This window comes from Ailuropoda melanoleuca, chromosome 3 (genome assembly GCF_002007445.2).
Source record: "Ailuropoda melanoleuca isolate Jingjing chromosome 3, ASM200744v2, whole genome shotgun sequence".
In the NCBI taxonomy this organism is placed as follows: Eukaryota; Metazoa; Chordata; class Mammalia; order Carnivora; family Ursidae; genus Ailuropoda; species Ailuropoda melanoleuca.
Window position 1 is genome coordinate 143,547,016 of NC_048220.1, and position 14,900 is coordinate 143,561,915.

The following is a 14,900-nucleotide window of genomic DNA, read 5'->3' on the forward strand; positions in this document are numbered from 1 at the left end:
TCCCATCGTTAAGTCATGAGCAGCCACAAAGAAGACAGAAACCGCGGCTGGACTGAGCGGGAGACCAGACTCGCCACCCATGTGCCACCTGTTCCCGGCCCTGCACCTGCGCAGACCTCACCCACAGAAGGGCCAGCGCCTTCCTGCTGACCCTGGCCTCCCTGCCATGCTCCAGGAAGCCACCACAGCCATGGCCACGCCGAGCCCACACACAGAGGAGTCCCGGTAGCATGCCCCGGGTAGACGCTGCCCTCCCCAGTCTGTTCAGGGTGGACTCTCTCCTTTCCCCTCTCCCTGTTTCCTCTCCTCTCACCCCTTTCCCCAAAAGGAACACATGTGAAGGAGAGAGGGGATGATGAGGGAGGAGCTGTAGATCTCAGTGCATGTTCTTGGCCTGCTGGTCCCGCAGGGCGCAGGCATGAGGACGGGCTCAGAGGCGTCTCTGGAGGGAAGTTTCCATCCAGAAGAAGCCCGACTACTTGAGGCAAGTGGGCACTTCTGCCTGAAAAGCATCGTTTCCACTGGAGCTGTCGGTACCACGGACCTTTCAGAGGACAGACGTTCTGGAGTTTGCATTTATTTCCAGCCTCCTTACAGAATATGACACAAGAGCAAATGAAAATTGGAAGTAAGGAGAAATGGAAAAGCAGCTAGGAGTGAGTAGGGTAAGGCGAATGTGCTAGACAGCAGGATAGAGGCGTGGGCTGCGATGGAAACACAGTAAATATAGACACGGCTTTCCATTTTTAGGTTCACTTCACAAAGCACTTTAAAAACTGGCATCTCATCATCTCCTAACTACATCTCCGGGGCAGAAAGCATCAGCCTTCTTTTCCAGAAGAGGCAGTGGGGGGAGACCCCTGTGGCCCGAGCAAGGTCACAGAGCTTGTTAGTGGCAGACGTTAGCTGCCCCCCGTCTCCCAACTCCTGTTAGCATATCAGCTAATGCCAGAAAGACAGAAGCACAAGGAAGAACACATTTAAGAGCCCTGATCTAAAGTGGAGCAGAAGGGATTTTGCAGAATGACTCGGAGCGGGGGCCATGTCTAAACAAACGGGGAAGCATCGCTCTGAGCGGAGGAAGAGAAGCGGAGGGTGGGTCTGCAGCCGGGCTTGAGGACACAGCCATCCATCTCCCCAGCCTCTGTGGCTGAAAGCACAGAAGCCACGTCAAAGGAGAGCAGCACACAGCAGGTGAAGAGAAACTTCCAGATGGAGCAGAGGAAGGACAGAGGTCTTCCGAGGACCGTGCCAGGGTCCTGGGCAGGTTCAACGTGGGTAACACCATGGGGTGGGGGGGGGGCGGATCCTGAGGCAGGGGTGACTCACATCCAAGACTCTGATCACAGCTTTTTGTTACTTTGGGTCAAACGAGTCTGCTGGCACGCTTTAGTTCCCCATCTGACACTTTCCTTTCAAAGGTGCTTGAGGAAAGGATAGGAAAGTCCACCGAAGGATTTCCCCTGGAACTCTCTGATGGGGCCCCACCCGCCACGGCTAGTGTTTTCATTTTTAGGGCCTTGCTTTCAGAAAACATGGTGATTTGTTTTCCTTGGAGAAAGATCAGAACAGAGTGGCTTTTAGTAGCCATTAATCCCGGAGACCTCATTCACTATTCTGTTCAAAGAGGGCAGAAACCAGAAACAGATTTCAAAGGAAGGCTCCTCTAATGAGCAGAGACAGACAAGCAATCTGGGAGTAATGAGCCCCGAGCCCGTAATCAGCCACTGTGTCACAAAGTGTCCCCAGATAAGAAAATCCTCTGAATCTAAACGAACACACAAGCACACATCTTCCCTGGTGTGGCTTCCTTTCTCCAGAGAACGCCCTTCCACCTGTAATTCCTTTCTGCTTTTTCTGTCCCTCCTTCCCTCAAAGGCCCAGGCGAGTGGTTTTGGGAATAAGAAATCTGTTTATTTTATCTCACCCAGTGGTTCTCAAGCAGAGATGACCCCCCAACACACACCACTCAGGGGACATTTGGAGAGTCCAGAGATGTTTCTGACGGTCGCAACTGGCCGGAGGTGGTTCTGTGAGCTCTGGTGGCAGGAGGCAGGGACCAGCTCACTATCCTGCAATGTGCAGGATGGCCCCTAGGACAATAATCCAGACCAAAATGTCCCTAGAGCAGAGGTGGAGAAAGGCTAACTGAAAGACATGAATAAATCCGCTCTCCACTGTCACCTCTGAGGTCAGAACCGTTCACACTCTAATCCTGGGGTCTGTCTTCTTTCTCCCACATACGGGATTTTAATATTCACACATCTGAACAGGGACACGTGTAGGTGACGCGCTGTTGTGTTCACCTCCGGCTGAAGCGTTGTCTTCCTGCTCACGATGCCCCAGCAGATAAGGTAGGCCTTCATTACGCAGTGATCAGGGTGGGGACAGTTCCAGAATGTGTGACTGCCTGGGGGAAGGACACGCTGTAAGGAACTACCTTCAGCAGACCCCATATGTCCGTGTTTTGGGCAAGAGTTCCAAAGGCCGACATTCCTACCTGCCTCATTTGCTGCACTGCCTTGTAGAGGTCTGCTACTTTCTGGACGCCTTATCCTGTGCCGATTGGCAGTGGGATCCTAAGAAAACGGAGGCCCCTCTTTAACCCCAGACACATGCAGCTACAGGCAATTTGGAGTCTTGCATGCGTCGGCAAGAAGAATGAGTTAGGTATGTTTTTAAATCATAGTGAAAACAACAAAGAAAAAGTCCACTAGAAATACGCACGCAACAAAAGCCAAAAGGTGGCCACCACCCAAACAGTCATCCGTGCTGGATGGGTGAGGAAGAGCAGCCTGTCCGGTCATTGGCGGTACAGAGGAACGAAGATCTGGCACACGCGGCAGCACGGATGGACCTGGAAAACGTGACGTGGAGGCATGTGTCGTATGATTCAACTTACATGAAATGTCCAGAGTGTGCAAAGCAGATGAGACAGAAATAGAGCAGTGATCGCCAGGGTCTAGGCAAGCAGGCGGTGGGGGGGTAAGCGCTCACTGGTGAGGGTGTCCCTTTGGGGCAATGAAACTTCTCCTCAACGAGGTGGAGGTGATGTTTGCAAGGCACCATCAGTGTACTGAAAACCACTAAAATGTAGACTTCACGTTGTTAAATGGTGCATTTTCTATTCTATGAATTTATCTGAGTTTCAAAAAAGAAAACATGTTTTGGGACCCTTCACTTGGGAAAATCGGATGAAATGAGTTCTCTTGAATGGGAGGGAAGTTAAGTATGAAACACCATCCAGAACCTATTGACTTGTGAAAAATAAAGCCAAACAAATAGCAAAATGATCCCAATGCCAGGTGTGTGTGGATGGTAAATGACAGCATGCAGTCCTGGCACTGGTTTTGCCAGTTCTGGGACAGGATAAATGAATACATGTCAAAGAACATAAGTCAGTCCCTCATCACTGGCCCGCCATATTGTTCCGCCATTTTCATTTTTAATTGCTCCATGCAGCTTCGTTTCACTGTGACTCTGAGAACCGAGTGTAATCACCGTCATCGCTTGGGTGACTGCCTTTCCATTGGGACCCTGAACCCTCCCTCCCCAACTCTGTCTCCACCACTGGCATCAATGAGTGTCCCCTCTGGAGTCAAAACCTTGTCTGCAGATGGTCCTGGGGAGGAGAGAGAGTGCCAGGAGATGTCATCTGTTAAGTTGGCGTGACCCTCAGCAAAGGGAATAGCATGTGGGACAGGTGGCCAGCCCCTGAGTTACATAAACCACATTGTGCTTCCTACCAAAGCCTGTGTCAGGCTGGAGATGCTGAGGGCTTGCACAGGCAGAAGACAAGAAGGAAAGGCAGAGCCATTCTGAAAAGGAGGTGGTTTTCAACGAAGAAAGGTAGGGGTGGGCTAGGAGGAATTCCAGATGGGAGGTGGCAGAGCCCTGAAGGTTAGCTTTGTTGCCTACACCTATCTCCAGGCCCCACCAGGAGCTCAGTCTCCTGTCATCCTGTGGTTAGACCTGACTTTGTCCACACACTCTAGCACCTCTCTTCTTTTCTTATATGCCAGAAAAGGTAGACTTCATGGTTCCAGAATGTTCCAGCAACTTGTCAATCCCACAATCAAATTCACAGTGTCAGTCATTGGAGAAATGTGGAACCCACATCAACCAAGACATTCTCTGCAGAGGAGGACAGGTGTGTTCAGACCCTCAGACTTTGGACATCATTTTTCTTGCTCATTTGTATACCTCAATTGCAAATGACTGTGTTTTTGGCGTTTGGCAGTATTAGAAGATAAATGGAGGCCTGTTAAAATTGTTAAGAGTTTATTGAGCAAAAATCCATTCAAATCAGCAACATCCAATCTAGCAGCTAGAAAGGAGTTCCGAGGTCCTGTAAAAAATTAGAGGGTTTACAGGCAGAGGGGAGCATAAACAAGGAAGTTATACTGGGGGAAAAAAAAAACAGGTTGGTTATTGCAAGGTCACTTCCCTTTAGGGGATGGAACGGGTTATAGAAAAGGGAAAAAAATCCCTTCTACCCTCCACAATTCTTCCAGCTGCTCTAATAATTAGATTGACATGATGCAGTTTAACAAGAGAAAAAACAACCCACGAAGTTTTATTATGTGCACTCAGAGACCCAATAATGAAACTGAAACCCAAAGAAATGACCAAGGAAGATGGTTTTTATACTTTTTAGACAGACAATAAATCTGTGAGCAGGTGATAAGGCAAAAATAACTTTGGGAGCTTCAATTAGTAAGGAACTCTAAACAGAATTTGGGCTTTTAGTAAAAAGTAACAAGGGGTGTTTTTTTCTTTTTTTTTAATTTAAATTCAATTAGCCAATTATAGTACATCACCATTTTTTTATATAATGTTCAGTGATTCCTTAGTTGAATATGACACCCAGTGCTCATGATATCACATGCCCTCCTTAATACCCGTCGCCCAGTTACCCCCCCTTCTGTAACCCTCAGGTTTTTTCCCAGAGTCCAGAGTCTTTCATAGTTTGTCTCCCTCTCTGATTTCTCCCCATTCAGTTTCTCTCTCTTCCCCTATGATCCTCTGCACTATTCCTTATGTTCCACATATGAGTGAAACCATATGATATTTGTCTTTCTCTGCTTGACTTACCTCACTTAGCATAATTCCCTCCAGTTCCATCCATGTTGCTGCAAATGGTGGGTATTCATCCTTTCTGATGGCTGAGGAATATTCCATCGTATGTATGGACCACATCTGTTGAAGAACATCTGGGCTCCTTCCACAAGGGGTGTTTATACAGCCTTCTGGGCTCGAAGTTCCATTTCTCTGGTGGTAAGGGTGTCTCTTTATGTCCTGGTACCTTTTACACGGGACATTTATTTCCTGCTTTCTGGAAGCAAAGTGGGGGTTAGAGTGTTCTTTTTGCACTGGCTGTTCTTAAGTATCTTTTAATTCAAAATAGATAATCAGTATGTCAAAGTGCGGCAGTTTGGGGCAGGGTCTTGGCCCCTACAGTGTGTATAAGGCAGATCCCCTACCTGGTACCCAGGAACTGAGAGCCCAAACTGTAAGTTGGTTCTTGGCTTGGTGATGTGGGGTTTGGCACAAGCAATTCCATTTTGGGATTGATGTCTTGTTTTTAACAACAGTCTGGGTTATTTTTTCTGGTTTGGAGTAGGGTTTAAAAATTACCATAGCCACCTGGAAGCTATCCAACCATTAAGAAAAAATAGTTCCCATCTTAAGATTGTGGTTTTTTTAAGGATTTTATTTATTTGAGAGATAGAGAGTGAGCAAAGGAGAGAGAGAGGAAAAAAACATGAGCAGAGGAGAAGGGCAGAGGGAGAGGGAGAAGCAGGCTCCCCACCAAGCAGGGAGCCCAATGAGGGGCTCAATCCCAGGACCTTGAGATCATGACCTGAGCTGAAGGCAGATGCCCAACTGACTAAGCCACCCAAGTCGTCGCTTAAGATTGTTTTAAATCCTGACATGGTTTTTGTTTTAAATGTTCAAACAACAGCAGAAGGCTTTAATGAAACTGAAAAGAAAAACAAACTGACTAATATATAAAGTGTCAAAAATCATAAATCTTTCTAGGCTTCTCACATGGGCGCCCATGCTTGTCTAAAAACGCACATGAAGGGGAAACTGAGGACCACAACTGCATGCGGCTGCTTCAGTGATGACATGGTCACTACACACAGGCAAACACCTTGCTTTGTGAAACGTGCAGTCCCAGGCGCTGAGAGAACACAGCAGGGGCATTCACATGGCACACAGCGTCCTGCCCATGTTCACACGGACTGAAACCCCTCACTGTCTCCTGAACTTCCTCCTCGGGAACGTGGTCTATGTGCAAGCCTGGGCTCAAGCCTTCCATCTGTACTGGAGCCAGGTCAGAGGAGGTCCTGCAGGTCAGAGGGCAGGACAGTGTCAGTGCCCGAGCCCGGGCCCTTGCTGAGGGGTGCGGTCACCTCCCAAAGGGCCCCACTCTGGATGGGGGGAATCCTGCAGAGCAGAGACCGGAAGGGAAGGGGGTCGGTGGCCGCGTACATTGGGGTTGACATGGATCCCAGGCTACTCCTTGCCCCCTGAGGAAGGGGTAAGGAAGGCCAACAAGGACTTCGGGGTGTAGGTGGGAGCATTTAGGGACTCCTTTATGTGTTTGGAAGGTGCACTCGATGTGTGTGAGTGTGTGTGTGTGCGTGTGTGGTGCACGTATTTGCATGTCTATACGAGCCCACACAAAGATGGGTATAAAGAATCTGCTTGAGCTGTTATGCAAAGTCCCACAGACCAGGTGGCATAAACAACAGAAACGTATTTTCAGGGGCGCCTGGGTGGCTCAGTCATTAAGCATCTGCCTTCAGCTCAGGGCATGATCCCGGGGTCCTGGGATCGAGCCCCACATTGGGCTCCCTGCTCCGCTGGGAGCCTGCTTCTTCCTCTCCCACTCCCCCTGCTTGTGTTCCCTCTCTCGCTGTCTCTCTCTCTCTCTGTCAAATAAATAAATAAAATCTTAAAAAAAAAAAAGAAAAAAGAAATGTATTTTCTCCCAGTTCTGGAGGCCGGAGTGCAAGACCAGAGTGCCCCCAGGGCTGGTGCCTTCTGAGGCCTCAGGGGAGCTGTTTCCTACCTCGCTCCTGACTTCTGGTCTTTGGTCTTTGTTGTCTTGTGAGCGCATCCCCTCACCCTCTGCCCTCAGCTTCCTTGTGTGTGTGCCTGTGTCCACATCCCCCCCTTTTCATAAGGACACCCGTCATGTGGGGTCAGGAGCCCACCTATTCCAGGATGGCTTCATCTTAACTAAATACACCTGCAAGGACCCTAGTTTTCAGTAAGGTCATGTTCTGAGGTACTAGGGGTCACAGTGTCAACATAGGAATTTGGGGGAGGCACAATTCAACCCATAACCTCTCCCAATACGACCACATTCAGGGGCACACACATACTCAGACACACACGCTCCGCATCCTGTCTGCACGTGTATTCCCACCGTGGGCACATATCTCACTGTGCTGTGGGGCTACAAGGTGCAAATGCCACAGAGAAGGTCAAACCTGGATTAATCCAGAATACGCAACTCACTTCCGGCTTTCTTTTCCATTGCCATATGTCAGTGTATCACTGTGCCCGTGCCATCCAAGCTCCAGTCCCTGGGGCTTCCTCAAACCCAACAATCCTGGATCCCATGGAGACAGGGATAAGGAGAGGGAAGTTCCTGCCTCGGGGGTCCTGGACTCACACCCTTACTCTACTGAGAATTAATGTAAAGAGAGCAGTGTTCTAACTTTGTGCTGTGGTTTCCTCTAAAACTTTATTTATGCCTTGAATGGAATTCATTCATTCCTGTATGCATTTGGAAAGCTCTAATGGACTCCCTATCTGCCAGTTACTGCCCAAAGAACTGGGCACGCACAGACCAATGAGAAGCAGCCCTGGGGTCTCCGTCCTTCATTTTCCTTCTGTCTCTCAGACTCAGTCACTCTAAACTGGCTGACGACACGGGTTCACCGTGTTTCTGAAGGTCCTGCCACGTGGTGGACAGGGTCACGGGCAGCCATGCTTTAAAGCCTGCAGAGACTGCTTTCTAGGCCGAGACTGGCACACATAAACCAGCCCACACCCACATACCGTGCAGAGTTTGGACTCACTCCGTTGCTGACAGGCAGAACAAAGGCCAAGGGTGCCACTAGGACTCCAGCCTACAGGGCGCTTATGACACAGGCCTTGTGCTACCAGACCCGAGGGCCTGTTGCAGGGCTCCCTGCTGCGCAGGCTTCCTTTCGGCCTCAGCCCAAGGAGACACCCCAGGACACTGGAGGCAGGGCAAGAGAGTTGTGTTTTCTCCATTTCCCGTTCCAGACCATGCTTCTGGCAGTGACTTGGGGTCCCTTCTTCACCACTCCCACTCCTGCTGAGCTCAGATAGAACCCTTTCCTCCTTCTTATTAAAGGGAAAAATTATTCATGACACTTGGTAAGATGGCGACGCAGACTTTATTCCGAGGGATTCTTGCAAGAGCTCCAGGAACCGCCACAGAAGCGTTTGGCAGTAGGAGACTGGGGTGGGCTCAACTCTGAATACGAGAAGTAAATGTGGGAGCTTATAGCCGAGGGGGGATTCCGGCTCACCTGGCGCCTCAGGACTCTTGCTGGAGGCAGGCTGGGGGTCCAACATCATCAGGACAGTGCAGGTGACGGACCAGAGCCGATGCTGGGGGTAACCGCATGGGCAGGGTGGGCGGTTCTGGCTAAACCAACTTAGCAGGACTTTTGCTGAAATTGTGTGATGCAGAGATGGACAGGGAAGTCCAAAAGTCGGGGTCCCGTTTGGAAGACGGTTCAGAGAGCCCTGACTGGGGTGTGGTCAAGGAGGGACACTTCGCCACCTTGGTCCTCTAGGTCTGGGGAGTAACAGTAATCTTCCCTCCTTGTTTCCTCAAATAAGCCCACACGTCTGAGAAGAGACCTCTCCTCAAGGTCTCCTGAACCATCTGACTTGGATTTTATCTTCTGCCGGGCCCCTGACTGATCCCTGCCTGGGGGCCAGGCCTGTCCACGTGCACCACTGAAGTCGTCACTGGTTCCCAACACGAGTTACTGTTTTGTTTCTTGTGTCACCGTTCAACAGAACTCTGAAGCTCTCCTGACAACAGACAGATCTTTCCTTCAAAATGGAGGCATGTGAAACACGGAAGCTCTCCCGTGATTTCCTGTGTGCTCTCGAGGCCTCCCAAATGAGTGGCTTGGGAATAGGAAAGATTTATCACTGTCATCCTTGCTATTGAAAACAAGCCTGTACCTCACATCAGAGCATTCCAGCTGCAGAGAGCAAAGTCAGACAGAATCAGACTCTGAAGACAGCTGGAAGGCCTCCCCACCAGAGCTGGACTGGCGCTCATTCTCTCTCTCATGAATGCTGATTGCCTTTAAAGGGAATCTTTTCTGCACAGCGGTGTCCACACTTCCATTCTGAGCCTCCTTTTGTCACTGAGAACAATGCAAGCACTGAGCCCAGTGTGTGGAGTGACCCATCTTGTCTTGCTAAAAAAAATCCTGTCATGACACAAGGTTAGGTAAATCAGAATTGGGTAAAACGTGGAGGAAGATGCCTCCTTCTTTTCTCACACTCAAAGAGTAAAATGGTATCTTTCTTCTGCTAATCTTCCTTCATTGACTCCAGAGACCAACAATAGCTGAACTAAAATAAATGCTTTATATCATGTTGTTCAAAAGCCACTTTAAGGGGGTGCCTGAGACATATCCCACAGTCCAAGAGCCTGGCGCGGCTCCTCTCTGCCCAACCTTAAAGTATACTTCTCCGGAAGATGTGACAAGGACCCAGGGCTATCTCTGTCCGCCCAGTCCTTCCAGGTCCCCTCCCGGCCCCGTCAGTCTTGTTCCGTGGGTGGCCTGGCTAGTATCGCTGCACTTTCTGTAACTTAGAGCCGGCATCTCTCTGCTCCATGATGACAGCCTCCCTGGTGGCCAGATGACAAAGCACTTAGCTCTCCATCCTTGAGCAACACGGAGTGAGACACCGGCCTGCAGAATTCATGCTGAGCATCTGCAAGACAAGCAACCTTGAAAATAAAGACACGTGGAAGCTCCTGAGGTTCCTCCATGTTCTAGAAATCCAACGCAAAGCTGAAAGATGCCTCCACTAAAGGAAAACAACGTGTTCAATGGAAGGCTTACATGATTAAACGCCTCGGGTCTCATCTGGAGGCACAGTGTTGGCTGGACGCTAATGCCCTCACCCACGCCCTGCAGCTGACCAGCACTCCCATGTCCACAGCGTCTGCACACCAGACAATGCTGACCAGGTGACAGATGAGAGGCTGGCAAGCCACAGCCCGTGGTTGCCCCTCGAGTGTTTCCAAATAATATTAGGCTTTGGTCTTTGGGAAAACAGGCCGAGGGTTCAATAGCAGATCCTAAGAAAACTGTTTCTAGATGAAACCGCGTTCCACTTACAGAAATTTCCCTCAGAACATAAACTCTATTAAATGTGATGATGTCTATGGAGGCTTGGGATTAACTCAGTAATTTATTTGCAAATAAAATACTTTTCATGCACACAGCATTTGTCAGGTCCTCTGGAGAAACAGAACCATAGGATATGTATAGACAGAGAAAGAGAGAGAGAGATTTATTTTAAGGAATTGGCTCATGCAACTGTGAGATGTAGAGCCAGCCTGAAATCCTCAGGGAAGGCTGGCGGGCTGGAGACCCAGGGATGAGTTCACGCTGCAGCTCAAGTCTGAAGGCCTCTGCAGACAGCCTTCCTTCTTAGTGAACTTCAGTCTTTCCTCCTAAGGCCTTTACCTGATTGGATGAGGCCCACCCATATTAAGAAAATTTGCTTTAATCAAAGTCTAGCTACTTAAATGTTAATTACTTCTAAAAAAGTACTTTAATACGGACATGTAGCCAGGTGTTTGACTAAACACTGGGTATGGCTCAGCCAAGCTGACACATTAAATTACCAATTGTACATACGCACATATACAGAGGTAAAAGGTAAGTAGTAAAGAATGGCCATAGAATGTGCAACTTGTCTACCTACAGGCAGTAATACATTTGAGTTTTTTGGGCTAAAGTCCTACTAAATAAAATCAAAGTCAATAGCATTAGACAGTCTTCATTCCTAAGAATAAACGCCTCTATGTACCTACGTTCTCCTTTCTGGAAATTGAGGTGCTTCTGTTTGTGCAAGACGCTCTAACAAAGTGGTGTAGTGCGAGAGCCAGGGCTCAGGTGAAGAGCCAGCCCAGTCTGACTTCACCTCTTGGCTCCTTTATACACTCCCCGTGTGACCTCCACAAGCGATGCAACCTCTTTGGGCTTGGTCCCTAACCTGTCAGGTGAGCACAGAAGCATGGAACTTGCAGAGCAGTGTGAAGAGGTGTGCCTGAGAAGCATAAGGGAGCTCTCGGAGCCAGTGCCAGGCACACAACTGTGGCTCAGCAAATGGTGGCTGTAAAAGTGAGCCAGAAAGGGTTTCAAATCACTGTCTACCATGCGCAGTATAACAAAGGCAAACTCAGATGAAGACCATAAGGATACCCGAGCAGTAAAAGTAGCTGAGCGTTAAGGCAGAAGGGGGATCGGTGGTGGCCAAGACTCTGCAGCATTTCTAGGCAGGTGAGGACACGGGAGATGCAGCCAGATGGTCCAGTGCCCTGTTTAAGGGGATGACCATCTCCACGCTGATCTCACAGGCAGTTAATATCAGAAAACACAGGCTGGCAGTGTATCTGAGCGTCATGAACGTTCTAGAGCAAAACTATTGCAGTGCTGTCATGAGAGCTGTCCTTTTTAGCATGATCATAGCCGTGCAGAAGGAGATTGGCAGGTAGGCTCAATTTCTTTCCCATGTATTATATGCAAAATTTCTATGAAATAGATTTATCTAATAAATGGTTAACGCACTTCTATACAGGTGAGTTCCAGCTTCACTAATACCAGACTAATGCTTCCCAATGAGAACAACCATAAAATCTGAGAAAATATTGTTGAAATGTGTTTAAAGTTGTCATAAAACTAATACAGCAATAAAAAATTATAGAACCAAGGTTTGAGAGAAAAATAAAACAGGCGAGTCTAGCATTTGGGGACATCTACCCTAGAAGCTTCCCCTCCTGCTGAAATGAGCAGCAGAACACAAAGTGATGACCAGAACCTTTGACAGACTCCCAGGGATAGAGACAAAAACTGGAATTCAGGGTACTCCAGCCACGGAGGGTGGCTCTGTAAACAGCGAGGCATCGAGCTGGAACATCAAAGAGTTAAAACCTAGGAATAAATGTGGAGCGCCTGGGTGGCTCAGTCTAAGTGCCTGACTCTTGATTTTGGCCCAGGTCATGATCTCAGGGTCATGGGATTGAGCCCCAAGTTGGGCTCCATGCTCAGTGGGGAGTCTGCCTGAGATTCTCTCCCTCTGCCTCTCCCCTGCTCACATGCTCTCTCTATCTCTCTCTCTCACTGTCTCTCTCTCTCTAAAATAAAAATAAATAAATCTTTAAAAAAAAAAACCTAGGAATAAAGGTAAACCAGAAGTAGACTGACCTTTAGAAAAAGATGTAGTCAAGCATTGATTCACACCTGTCCCTGAGAGTCAAGGTAATCCCAGCTTTGAGTCCCCTCTCCTAGTTAGGGTCCTCTATGTAGGAAGAGAGCATCACACTGAGCCTCGAATTATCTCTACAACTTTTCAAATATAACGTCTGCACCCAGTCAAAAATTACCATGCATGAGGAGATAAGAAAACATTACTTAAAATACAAAGAAACTTCCACCCACAGGGATCCAGACAATGGCATTGTCAGACACAGGCTGGAGAGTAACAAGGCTTAATGTGCTCAAGGAAATAAAGGACAGGCTGAGAATTTTTGCACAGAACTAGAAACTATTTTTGTAGAGAATTTTGTAGAGAGCTACAAACTATTTTTAAAAGCCCAAGGAGATCTTCAAGGACCAAAAAAACAAAACAAAACAAAACAAAAAACCTACAATGACACCATGTTAATGAATTTAACAGAAAATTATGAAGAGCTGAAAACAGAATTGGCAAACTAGCAGGTCGGTCAGAAGGAATTACCCAGGCAGCATGATGAAAATGACAGAAAGAAAATAGGAGAGACAGGGATGTGGCAAGAAGGTCTCCATTACCTGCAAAACACAAAGAGAAAAATAAAGAAGGAGAGGAAATTATGATAATTTTCAAAAACTAACAAAAGACCTAAAGCCACATATTCAATCAGCTCTACAAACCCAAACATGGTAATTGCAAAAAACCCTCACCTACACACAACGTAGGAAAATGTAGAAAAACGAGAGAGAAATCAGGCAGAGAAAAAAAACAAGTGACTTTCAGAGTAATGTCAGTAAGAGTTACAGCTGACTATTTCTAGAAATGATGGAAGCCAGGAGAAAATCAAGTTCTGTCTTCAAACAACAGCAACAAAACCAAGAATTTAAATTAAAATTCTAGGAAAAATATATCTTAAGAATGGAAGTAAAATTAAAACGTGCTGAGGCAAAAAATGGACAGAATCCATCAGCTTGAGGACCAGCCTGACAGAAAAGGCTGAAGAAAGTCCTCCCAGTGGAAGAGAAATGACTCCACGTAAGACCTGAGACAAGAAAAAGAAGGGTAAACTTCAAACATGTGAACAAATCTAAATAGAAGTGTCCACATCAAGTGCAAATAATACGCAATTAAAGTAAATGACAAAAATTACACAAGAGGTGGGACAAGGCTATGTGCAGTCAGGGCACCCTACCTTTCCTGCCATGGCTGGAAACAAGTAAAAGCATTATTTTATATTAAGCTTGGTAAGTCAGGGCGCCTGTGGCATTCTCTAGGGTAATCACTGGTTTAAAAAGAGTATGTAATGATGAGGATAATGAGCGTGGGGGATGGAACAATTACAAAAATACTTAACCAGTTTAATAAAAAAGGCAATCTTAGAAAGAAAAACATCTCTTCCAGATATCAGTGAAGTCATTCACCAAGGAACTGCCGAGCAGTGATCATAGAGCAGGTGTGTCATTGGCCCAGAAACCTGTACCTGGTAAGACGACTCCAGGTCCTCCATACAGTTGGACTCTGTCTCTTGACCTCTGCCAGAGAAGGGTTGCGTTGAACTATGATGATGATATCAGATAATGATGTATATATCTGCAATACTATAAAGGCAAGTCCCAGAAAGTAGACAAAAGAACATGGAATTTGAAATCATAACAACTATAGTTCAGACCCAGTGCAATCATTAAATTACATTGTTTTAGCACGTATTTTAACAAGAAAGATGTGGAAGAGAAAATATAGAGTATTTATCATTTTTATTTTTTATTTTTTTCTAAGATTTTATTTATTTATTCGACAGAGACAGAGACAGCCAGCGAGAGAGGGAACACAAGCAGGGGGAGTGGGAGAGGAAGAAGCAGGCTCCCAGCGGAGGAGCCCGATGTGGGGCTCGATCCCAGGACTCTGGGATCACAACCTGAACTGAAGGCAGACACTTAACCGCTGTGCCACCCAGGCACCCCATTATCATTTTTAACAGTAACATGAAATACTGCAACTTTATGGCCTTATTCATAATATAGATTTTAAGTGAAATGTAGATGGTTGTATAGTCAGAAATCCCATCAGGTTTAGGAGTGGATGAACCACAGAAAAACAAAGATCTGATAAGGAATTAGGTGGAACGAATTCTCCCCCAAGAATCTGTCCCACATTAGGAATTTCTGAGATTTTGAGGGACTGAGAATGTACTCAGAGAGACAACATAAAGAGTCCCAACACATCTTGGAGCTCTAAGCTGTGAGAATAAATATTTAAGGTTGGTCCTGCTGGTGTCTATTCAGGAATCACTGCCCTGAGCTTGTGCCTCTTTTGTTCTGGTCTGTCAGAAGGTCTGTCCAGTTCAGGAAAGAGCAAAA

The 14,900-nt window shown here is 47.2% G+C and overlaps 1 long non-coding RNA gene across 1 annotated transcript in view; it reads right to left on the reverse strand.

Annotated features, from left to right (window-relative positions):
* Positions 1–8,437: 8,437 nt before the first annotated feature.
* Positions 8,438–14,900, reverse strand: part of LOC109490947 — a 33,829-nt gene continuing 27,366 nt past the window's right edge. Inside the window, exon 4 of the long non-coding RNA XR_004624356.1 lies at positions 8,438–10,014. This is a non-coding gene — a long non-coding RNA (uncharacterized LOC109490947). The remainder of the gene's footprint in view (positions 10,015–14,900) is intronic.